Here is a 9,289-nt window from a genome sequence, read left to right on the forward strand (position 1 = left end):
ACAGTAAGTGATAAAAATTGTTTTTACCCTAGAAGATGGAGCAGTGTGAAATAAAGGTAAGGTGGGTCAAGGTAAAGATTAAAACAATGCAGTACAGAAGAGGAGAAGGATAGTACAAATGGTGAAGATGCAAGTAAGGAGAGAGATTTATTTTGTGATTCAAGAAGAGAATCACACATTGTACAGGCATTCTAAGAGCCAGAGGAGAGTGGCACAGAAAATGGAGCACTTTTAATAGCATATAGATAATCATATGTGCATCACCTTCTCAAGTTTCCACCTGTCGGTATTAATCATTAATGTATTCACATAAATGTGTATGTATAGATTTGCATTTAAAGAGGGGAGGTGGTTGTTCTGCATCTCTGGGACATTGAACAATGCACACCTGTAAAAATGTCAACTAGCAGCACAGAGGTGTTGGGACACTGAGCTGAGAGGAGCTGCTGCTAGCCTGAAGGGTTCTTGTTGTAGAGTAAAGTCACTGTTTGTACTTCTAGAGAGCTCGGCTGTATTTTTCTTTTTTTATATAGACTAGATTTACTTCTAGGTTTCCAGGTTATCCAGCTTAGAACCGCCTCCTCAGACACAGGAACATTCTAGTACACCCATCAAGGCATAGACTGAAGCAAAAAAACATTTCTAGGAAACCCATCTAGGGGTCGACGAATCGAGCAGAGGAGTCTTCCACAGCACCAACCCGGAAGTAGAAGTCTTCTACAGCATCAACCCGGAAGTAGAGGTTGCAATCAGAAAAATATCCTTCTCAGCAATGGTGCAGCAAATTTAGGAAGGTATACATATAAATACAGATTGTTGTAGGAAGGATCTAAAATACCAGTTGCAAGCTAGATCTGTTCAACAGCTGAGACAGGCCACAGGTTCAAATCCAAGCATGGCCGACTGACTGTCACAAGTTTTAGTCTCCGCATTTCCGACTCAGGAAGGCAAACTGATTTATAGAAATATCTTTAATGTACAGCTCCTTAGAAATAGCGAAAGTGTGGTGTCTTGTGCTATGTAATGTATAGTTTATCTTTTTTACAGCTCAGGTTTATTAGAAGAAAAGGAATGGTTTTTGAGACAAATAGGATCTTCTGAAGGGCTGGGTCTTAATTCCTGTTGTTGTAAAGAGCATCATTACATGGGTAATAATTAAAAATAAATAACTTGTCCTATGGGGGGGGGTTCGTGCATGTGTGTGTGGCAAAAAGTGAAGCGGAGGGGAAACAAGGGCTCACACCTTGTTAGCACTTCACACATACTTGACAGGTAGCTTTTCACTTTGTTCAGTCCCTGTTTAGGAGATATGCATGCCCTGTAAGAATATCAGATGTGTTGGTCTTTCCGAGTATTTACACAAAGCAAATTGCATTTATATAGAGCTTACTTCCCCGGAGGAGGCGTTGAAATAATTTAAGTACCACTATTTCTTCTTGTATAGCCCTACTCATTCCAATGCAGGGTGCCTGAGCGCTTTACATCACCACATGCATATTACGTGTACAATAAATTATATAAGTTTGTAAATGAATGTACAAGTTTTGTTACATAAAACTGGGGGACTGCAAGGTGTAGAAGTCACATATCATCTTCCATAGCTCACTGTGCTATTATCCTCGCAATGAGCTCAAACCTACACATGGTAGACCTGCTAAACATATATGTGAGGGCTTTGGATCTGATGTCACTTCTTGTGATGCCACTTCCTGTAAAGTCGTGGCTTGTAATGCCACTTTCTATGATGTCTATTCCTGTGATGCCAGGTGTGATGTTGTGCGCTGTGATGTCACTTGCATACTGCCAAACCAGGTCAGTCCCCCCACTTCTTTTTTTATGACTTGTGCCCTGGGTCACATACTCCAGGTAGAGATGCTGTTGAATGACTAAAAGGATATCTAAAGGGCAACAATGGGACTGGTACCATGAGCAGTATCCGTGCAACATTTAATTTAAATTATTATTATTTTAAAGGCGGGAATATGTTATGTTAGTGATATTTATAAAGCGCACTGCTGCCCAAGGGCTTCCTGGCGCTAAATATATGGTCTACTTCTGATCAAAAACACCCCATGACGTAGAAAGGAAGTGGAAGATCAATCCAGGTTGGTAACCTGAGCAGAAACTACACAAAGTTTAAAAGGGCAGATTCCACCTTCTGCTGCTAGACTGGAGGAAGCCAACCGTTTGAGCAGGGGTTCACATCCCAAACTCCTCTCAAGCCCCCAAAGGATCAAATGGTAATCAATAGCTCGCTGGTGTGTCATATAAGGGCTCTGTGCTGAGCTTCCTATGTACATTCCACTACATATTTTAATACATCATAGTAAAACGGTGCAAGTAATAGGATAGGTTTTGCGTCTGAGAACGTGCTAGAAACTCTGTCATATTATCTGTGAATATGAGTTCAAGGCAATGCCTCCAGAAGCTGCCTGCCCTGCTGCTGTACTTCATTGCTAATGACTTTAACTGCCTCCCATTATGTACTAATCGTCTTTTAATTATACTTCACATCTATTGTTAATAACTCTGCCGTGCAAATGTGAAAGTCACTGGCAAAGAAAAACTAAATTGAAAATAGCAATACTGCAATGCCACTCCGAGTTTAGGTTGAATGGCGCTTGCCAAGGTTTTACATGATGTGCACCGGTCTCATTAAAGTGGCCTTTTTCACACAGTCCTGTTTCAGTAGTTTTTGGAATGCACTGTTCCTCCCGCTGTTTATTTCTTAGCTCTAGATCCCCATGAGTCCTTGGGTGGGGGTGGTGGGTTAGGGAGCGGCAGAGCAAGTATAACAAAGAGAGATAGGGCTATTGGGCGCACTGCACACTATTCATTCACATACTTTGAAGGTGAGACTAGCACGTATAAAAAATTAAATAAAGTTACCTTTACGGAGGCTAGTTGCTCCCTCGCCATTAAGTCTCTCCTATCCTTACTGTGCAGGCAGTCTGCACCGTATGACAAAACCGGGAACTACTTCTATGGCGGCTGATTTAGAGGTTCCATGCTGCTGGCTGCAGCACCGTCCGCCATGGCAAAAGTGCACGCACTGCAATTCACTGCGCAACGTGGCAGGCATCACGCGGTGCCTGCCACTTGGTGCAGGGAACTGCAGGGGGCGTACCATGGGTACCCCCCCAAGTGCACCCTTCCAGGGGTCCCGCAACAGGCTAACAAAGCCAATCCCCGCCAGCCTTTTCTTGGCGGCTAAGGCCTTTAAACCACCCACATCGTAATATGGTTGGCAGTGCCTGCTGGGCACCGCCACCATATAGATGGCCCAGCTCAGCCCAGCTGGCAATCGTAATGATTGCCGACTGGGGGAAAAGCAGCGGACGGACTTTGCGTCCGCCGTGCTACCCACCGCCATCATAATATGGCGGGGGTATTTCACATTAGGATGGCGTAACGATAGCCAACACCGGCCCGGCGGTGGCAATTGTTATGCCATCCTAATGAGCCCCTAATTACTTTCCTTCCGATTCCAATTCTTTCATCAAGGATCTCTAGAAGTTTGTAATGGAAGACCATACCCAATGTTGTGTCGTCCCCTTTATCAAGTACGAGAAGAAGAATAACAAAAGTATTGGAGTTTCGGTGCTGCCATCTGCACTGACAGCTGACCGGAAGTTGTCAAGAAGGTTGTTTTTAGTAATGGACTGTTTGTGCTGGTTCACAGCCTTTCATGATTTTCAACAGGAACGGGGGAAAAGATATTGGACCACATCTGTTCATATATTCAGGGCCTTCCTGAGTTTATTTCAGAAGTAGAGTGTTGTGACCTACTTTGAAGCTATCTGGGAAAGAGCCCTGAGAAAAATATGAAAATATGTGCTAGTCCGGTTTCCTATAATTGCGTGAGGGACGTCTATTTTCTTGGATGACAGATGTTGCAAAATGGGGCTCGAGAAGTGAGTCAAAGGTCTCAAATTTGTTTTGCTATTGTGAAGTTTGATTCATTAAATTCTTCTAAATTATGATCAAGTGGCCTTGGAATTCAGTGCGGGATCGGGGATTTTAATGGAGGACTTGGTAAGGTCAACATAGCTTTCAATCCCTTCTGTTTTCTATTGAAGAAAAGGACAAAACTCTTGCAATTAACATCCAGTTTATTATTAGGCATGATGTTGGGTGCTGGATTCAGTTTTTTGGTTGCTTTTTGCAAGGTCAACAAAAAAAGTTTTAGCCTTTATGTACTGTTTGTTTCTCTTGGTTCATAGTTTATCTAGGTTCTCCACCAAGGTGTTTAGGCTCCAGATCCAGGGCTGAATGCTTTTCTCTCTAGGGTCAGTTCTTTCGAGAACCAAATTGCAGAGGGCTTGGTTTTGAGCCATCTCAGTTCTCCAATAATTGATTAGTCACTCTGGATACCATTTGCATTGCTGCAGTATCTAGCGGAGTCAATGGAACATGGTCAGAAATTGAACCTAGGTCGATGTCTTTATATTCTCTCACCAAGTGCTTGGGATTTCTCTGTTTTCATATGGTTATTAGTTTAGATGAGCTGAGATTACAAAACCAGGAGGTGCTCCAACCAGTCAACATGCGTAGACGGATCTACCATAACAGGCTGAACTTGGACAATTAAGAGGTCCAGAATTGCATATTTCTCACTTGCGGTGATGGGGGTGGGGGGCTGAAGAAGATAATTGCTGAATGGGAATGAAGACAGTGGTTTGACAAACATATCATTAAGGTCTCCGCGGTGTAGATAAGAGTCACCAAGGAAAATGTTGCTCGATGAGGAGGTCTCTGTATCCAGGATTAGTTCAATATTTGTTCTACAAAGGTTTGATTACCTACTGGGGGATAGCTCATAAGGTTACATATAGGGGCTATAGGGTCAGCTATTTTGTTTTCAAATGATAGGCCTTAGAAGGATGAGAAATTCAAATTTTTCAAGCTTCTATATTGAATTGAGTATTTGCAGATAGTCTCCCCACAGCCGCTTGATTTATGACATCGATCAAGTCGAATGATTAAGTGGTTTGGTGTAGGAGCAAGTCCTGGGCTTCTTTGAGGCATCATCTAGCCACGTTTCAAATAAGGAATCGGAGGTCTAGAATGTTATTAGTGATCAGATCGGAGAGCTCCAGTCTGTGTTTTTGCAGCAGATCTACAGTTATGAGGGACACATTTAAAAACAGATTTGGACAAAATTGCTTGTTGGTGTTACTGAGTGTTTCCTATAAGGATGTTCAGATTGCAACCTCTTGTGTTATATTATGAAATATCCCTCCTTTTTTTCCTGCGATGGTGGGAATTTGAGATCCTTCTTGTAAAAGTTGTTGGAGACGTAAATATAAGGGATCCCGAGAAGGTCTTTGATATTTACGTCGAATAGGCATGGAGAGCTTCTCATGCGTCTAGGAACATTGTTGCTGTGAGGTAAGATAGAAACCTTCTCTAAATTCTTGTAAAATAAGTGGGTAGCTCAGAGGCATGAATGGCCAGTGCTTTCAATGAAGCTCAGTTATGCCCAGGTGTCATGTTGATAGGAGGCATCATTTTTTCCAGGAGGATGTCAAATTTTGTGAAGCGTGCCTTCAAGGTAGAGTTTGAAAGGTAATGCGCCAAAGGATGCATGGGTTGGTTTGATCCTATAAAGGAACAAGAGAGGTGTTGGGACTTCCAGATTTATCTAATCATATTCATGAAAGGGGAGTCAGAGGAGATGTTAAGGGGAGTGCGAAGGTGAAAGATTCTCTCACTCAAGCTCGAGTGCAACAAACCTACATTTCTGAACCAGGCTGGAATGTGGCAGGTGGCTTGTAGTCTACTTCTTATGCAGCAAGGGAGGCAGATGTTCTGACCACTAGATGAGCAGACATGTGAAAGTAAACAATAGTTGATGAGGAGAGCAGATGTAGAGAGACTAGGTGGAGCGATAAAGGCGAGTCAGTAGGACAGAGTAGAGGATAAAATGTAGGATCTGATAGGGGTCATAAAATGTAGATCTAAAGTTGGGAGATTACAGTCAGAGGATTGACTCAGGATATTTGCATTATCAAAGATTGAAACAAATTGTAGTGATGAAAAGAGTGGAAGGGTTAGCCATTCATTTGTGTCCATTAGGGATCTTAGAGTTTCAAAAAACATTTAGAGCCAAATGTACAATGCATTTTTGTGGTCGCAAACATCCCCATTTATTTATTTAACTTTTAAGGCACGCAGCTACCCACAGAGGGTTTCCCGGCACCAAGGGACAGATTAAAAGAAAGAAAAGAGAACAAAACGCAGATCATTGCCGAAAAAGCCATGTCTTGAGCCTTTGCGAAAATTAAGATAGGTAGTTTCAGTTTTCAAAGCAGTGGGCAGGGTATTCCAAACTTTGGGCCTAAGTGGGAGAACGAGCGACCACTCATTTTCACCAACTTAAATCTGGGAATTATAAAATCACCTTTGCAGGAGGATCTGAGAGCGCGAATGTGGTGATACGCATGAATAAGTTCCTGTAGGTATACAGGGGCAGTACCCGGTTTAATCTTGAATGTATAGCAGAGAGCCTTAAGCTTAATTCTGCTTGCCATCCTGAGCCAATAGAGGTCCAGGAGCGACTGGGAGATGGACTCTACGCGGAACATGGCATAAGAGTTGTGCGGCCGCATTATGCACAACCTGAAGCTTTCTAAGAGTTTCTTGGTCCACTCCCAGATAAAGAACATTGCCATAATCCAGGCGTGAGAACACAAAGGCCTGGACAACCGTCCTTTGTGTGGAAACCGGGAGCATCCAGAGAATTTTGCAAAGCCATCTTAAGATAGTAAAACATGTGGAGGCCACTTTTACTACTTGCTGTCGCATATACAGGCCATTTGTAACTGTAAACATGCTTTTTTCTTATATACTAATCACATATCACAATTTGGGTTTGCAAAAAAAATGCAGATTCTGTATTTTGAAGAGGCGTGTTAAGGGCATCCCCTCCAAATACAGAATCGCAGTGGTATGCATGAATGTTTTGCGACTGAATTTTGGTCACAAAACATTTTTACCGTTTGTGTCCCGTTTTCCTTCCTGGAAAATGGGGTGCATTTCCTCAAAATAAAAAAGAGATTGCTTTATTTACAGACAATGACAGACATGGTGGGCGGCTGGTCTCAGCAGGCCACCATCCCTGTGATAGCTATGATCCTAGTGGGTTGAAATCTGCGACCTGCATAATTAATATTCATGATGTAGATCAAATTGCGATTCACAAGGAATCGGTTTTTTTGCCAACTGACACATTAATACATATGTTGGTTCACAAAAAAAAACATTTGTTGCTAAAATACCGGTCACAGATTGCGTCCAGACTTTTACGACCAGGTCTACAATCACCTGGCCCTATGTTCTTTCAAGAATGTACCAAGCCACACAGAGGGGTCATGAAAGAAAAATATATAATCTTTTAATTTAGTGTTCTCTGCTGGTGATGTTGATCAGAGTGAGTGTTTCATGCTGCACTTTCAATCTGTTTGATATTTTTCGATCACATTCGAGAGTTTTGGTGGGTCATCGATTTTTACTAAATTGAGACACATTTAGTAAGAGAATAAGTGAAAGAGGAAAGTGTAGAGGAAAGCGTAGTCCATTTAATGTAATAAACTATTTGGAGGGTCAGGGGGAGGTAATATATCAGGAATATTGCTGTGCGGAAGGTGGTTGGAATCAAAACCTGCTAAGAGGAGGTGAGCAGAATAACCTCTAGGGAATATGTCCCATAAAATAGGGTTATTGAGATCCATTGTCCTTCTTCGTTGTTGCTGAAAATTAAATGATTGACTACATTTCTTTAGCCTTTGTGAAGGTCAAGAACATCTTCAGGCATGAAATATGTTTTAATTGAAGGAAATTACTTTTAGGACTGCAACCAACTATAAAACAACGATGTGGTTAATACAGATTGTGGATTATGCCCCGAGCTTTGGTTACATCAAATGATTAATTTACTTCTGAGTTTAACATTGAAACATTGGCAATCTTGAAAAAGCAGCACAATCCAAGATGGCGCAAATGAAATTTTGAGATACAGACAGGAATAAATAAATGATGTATCACAATGTAACAGGAAGTGACATATATCAGAAACTAACTTCTTATCGTTGAAACTGGCGCAAAATAAATGCCAACAGACAGATAGCGCCAAGTATTTTGCAAAGTGAGAAAGACAATCTAAAGATTCGTATATGAGGCGAAAACATAAGTCAGAGAAGATGAATGACTGGGGATTTAACATATGAGTAATAAGAGCCCGATAATGCACAGAGGTTAACATTTTTGATTTGTCATTTTAAATAAATCTACCCTTAAACTTTATTATCATTGGATTAGAGGTATTAACAGGGAACCATTATGTTGGTGAACACGAGTTGAGTATATACATGCATTTTAGTTTACTGAGGTTATACATAAATTGTTCTATTTTGTGTCTAGTGCATTGGCTGCGATTGTGGAGAAGCAAGATAATCTTTCCGATGCAGGGACTGCACATCCAAAATTCATTGGAATTGTAGCCCAGTTGATGAAATTGAAATCTTTTGTGATTAATTCTAAGGAACCAGAAGAATAACTTATGTTATTATATGATTTCAGGTGTTCCATTATATTGTTAAAGAATTAAGAGCCTGTAAGGGATGTTTATCTGTGAAGCCGAGAAGATGTGAATTGAATAATTTCAAAAAACAATAATTGATACCTTCCTTTGTAGACTAATTTGATGATAAGAGATGAACTACAAGGCTAAAAATATATATACTTATAGACAGACCGAAAGAATTCATAAACTGTAATACAGGCGGTGAAGGTGCTGCTGGTATTATATACAGCAAAGTCCATGTTGACTGACACACATGGGACAGGTATTTGGGGTATGGTTTATAGTTTTGAAATAAAACCGGTTGGAAACTATTTTCTCAAAAAACTCTTAGCGGTTCCTCATGGCTGTCCGAACTCTGTGTCATGAGGAGCTTGGGATCCTGTTATAGAGGATAACATTAAAATTAGCCCCACTTTTGCTCTGGCGATCCATCTGAGTAAGGGATTCGGTCTCACTAAATCGACTCGTTATTGAGGATTGTTTCAAACTGCATGCAGCCCTTGAGAGGCCTATGCTGCTGTATGTTAAATCAACCCTCGATCAGATTGGGCTATCAGATCTATCGGGCACATGCATCATTGTAGGAATTTGCATTTCCTAAATTGCGAAAATTAAGGAATCGCAATTTAGGAATTGCAAAATCCTATGCATCAAGAAATCCTATTTTTTTTTAGGATTTCTTAATTTTCGGAATTTGCGATTCCT

The sequence above is a fragment of the Lissotriton vulgaris genome, chromosome 10, assembly GCF_964263255.1.
Source record: "Lissotriton vulgaris chromosome 10, aLisVul1.2, whole genome shotgun sequence".
Classification (NCBI taxonomy): domain Eukaryota; kingdom Metazoa; phylum Chordata; class Amphibia; order Caudata; family Salamandridae; genus Lissotriton; species Lissotriton vulgaris.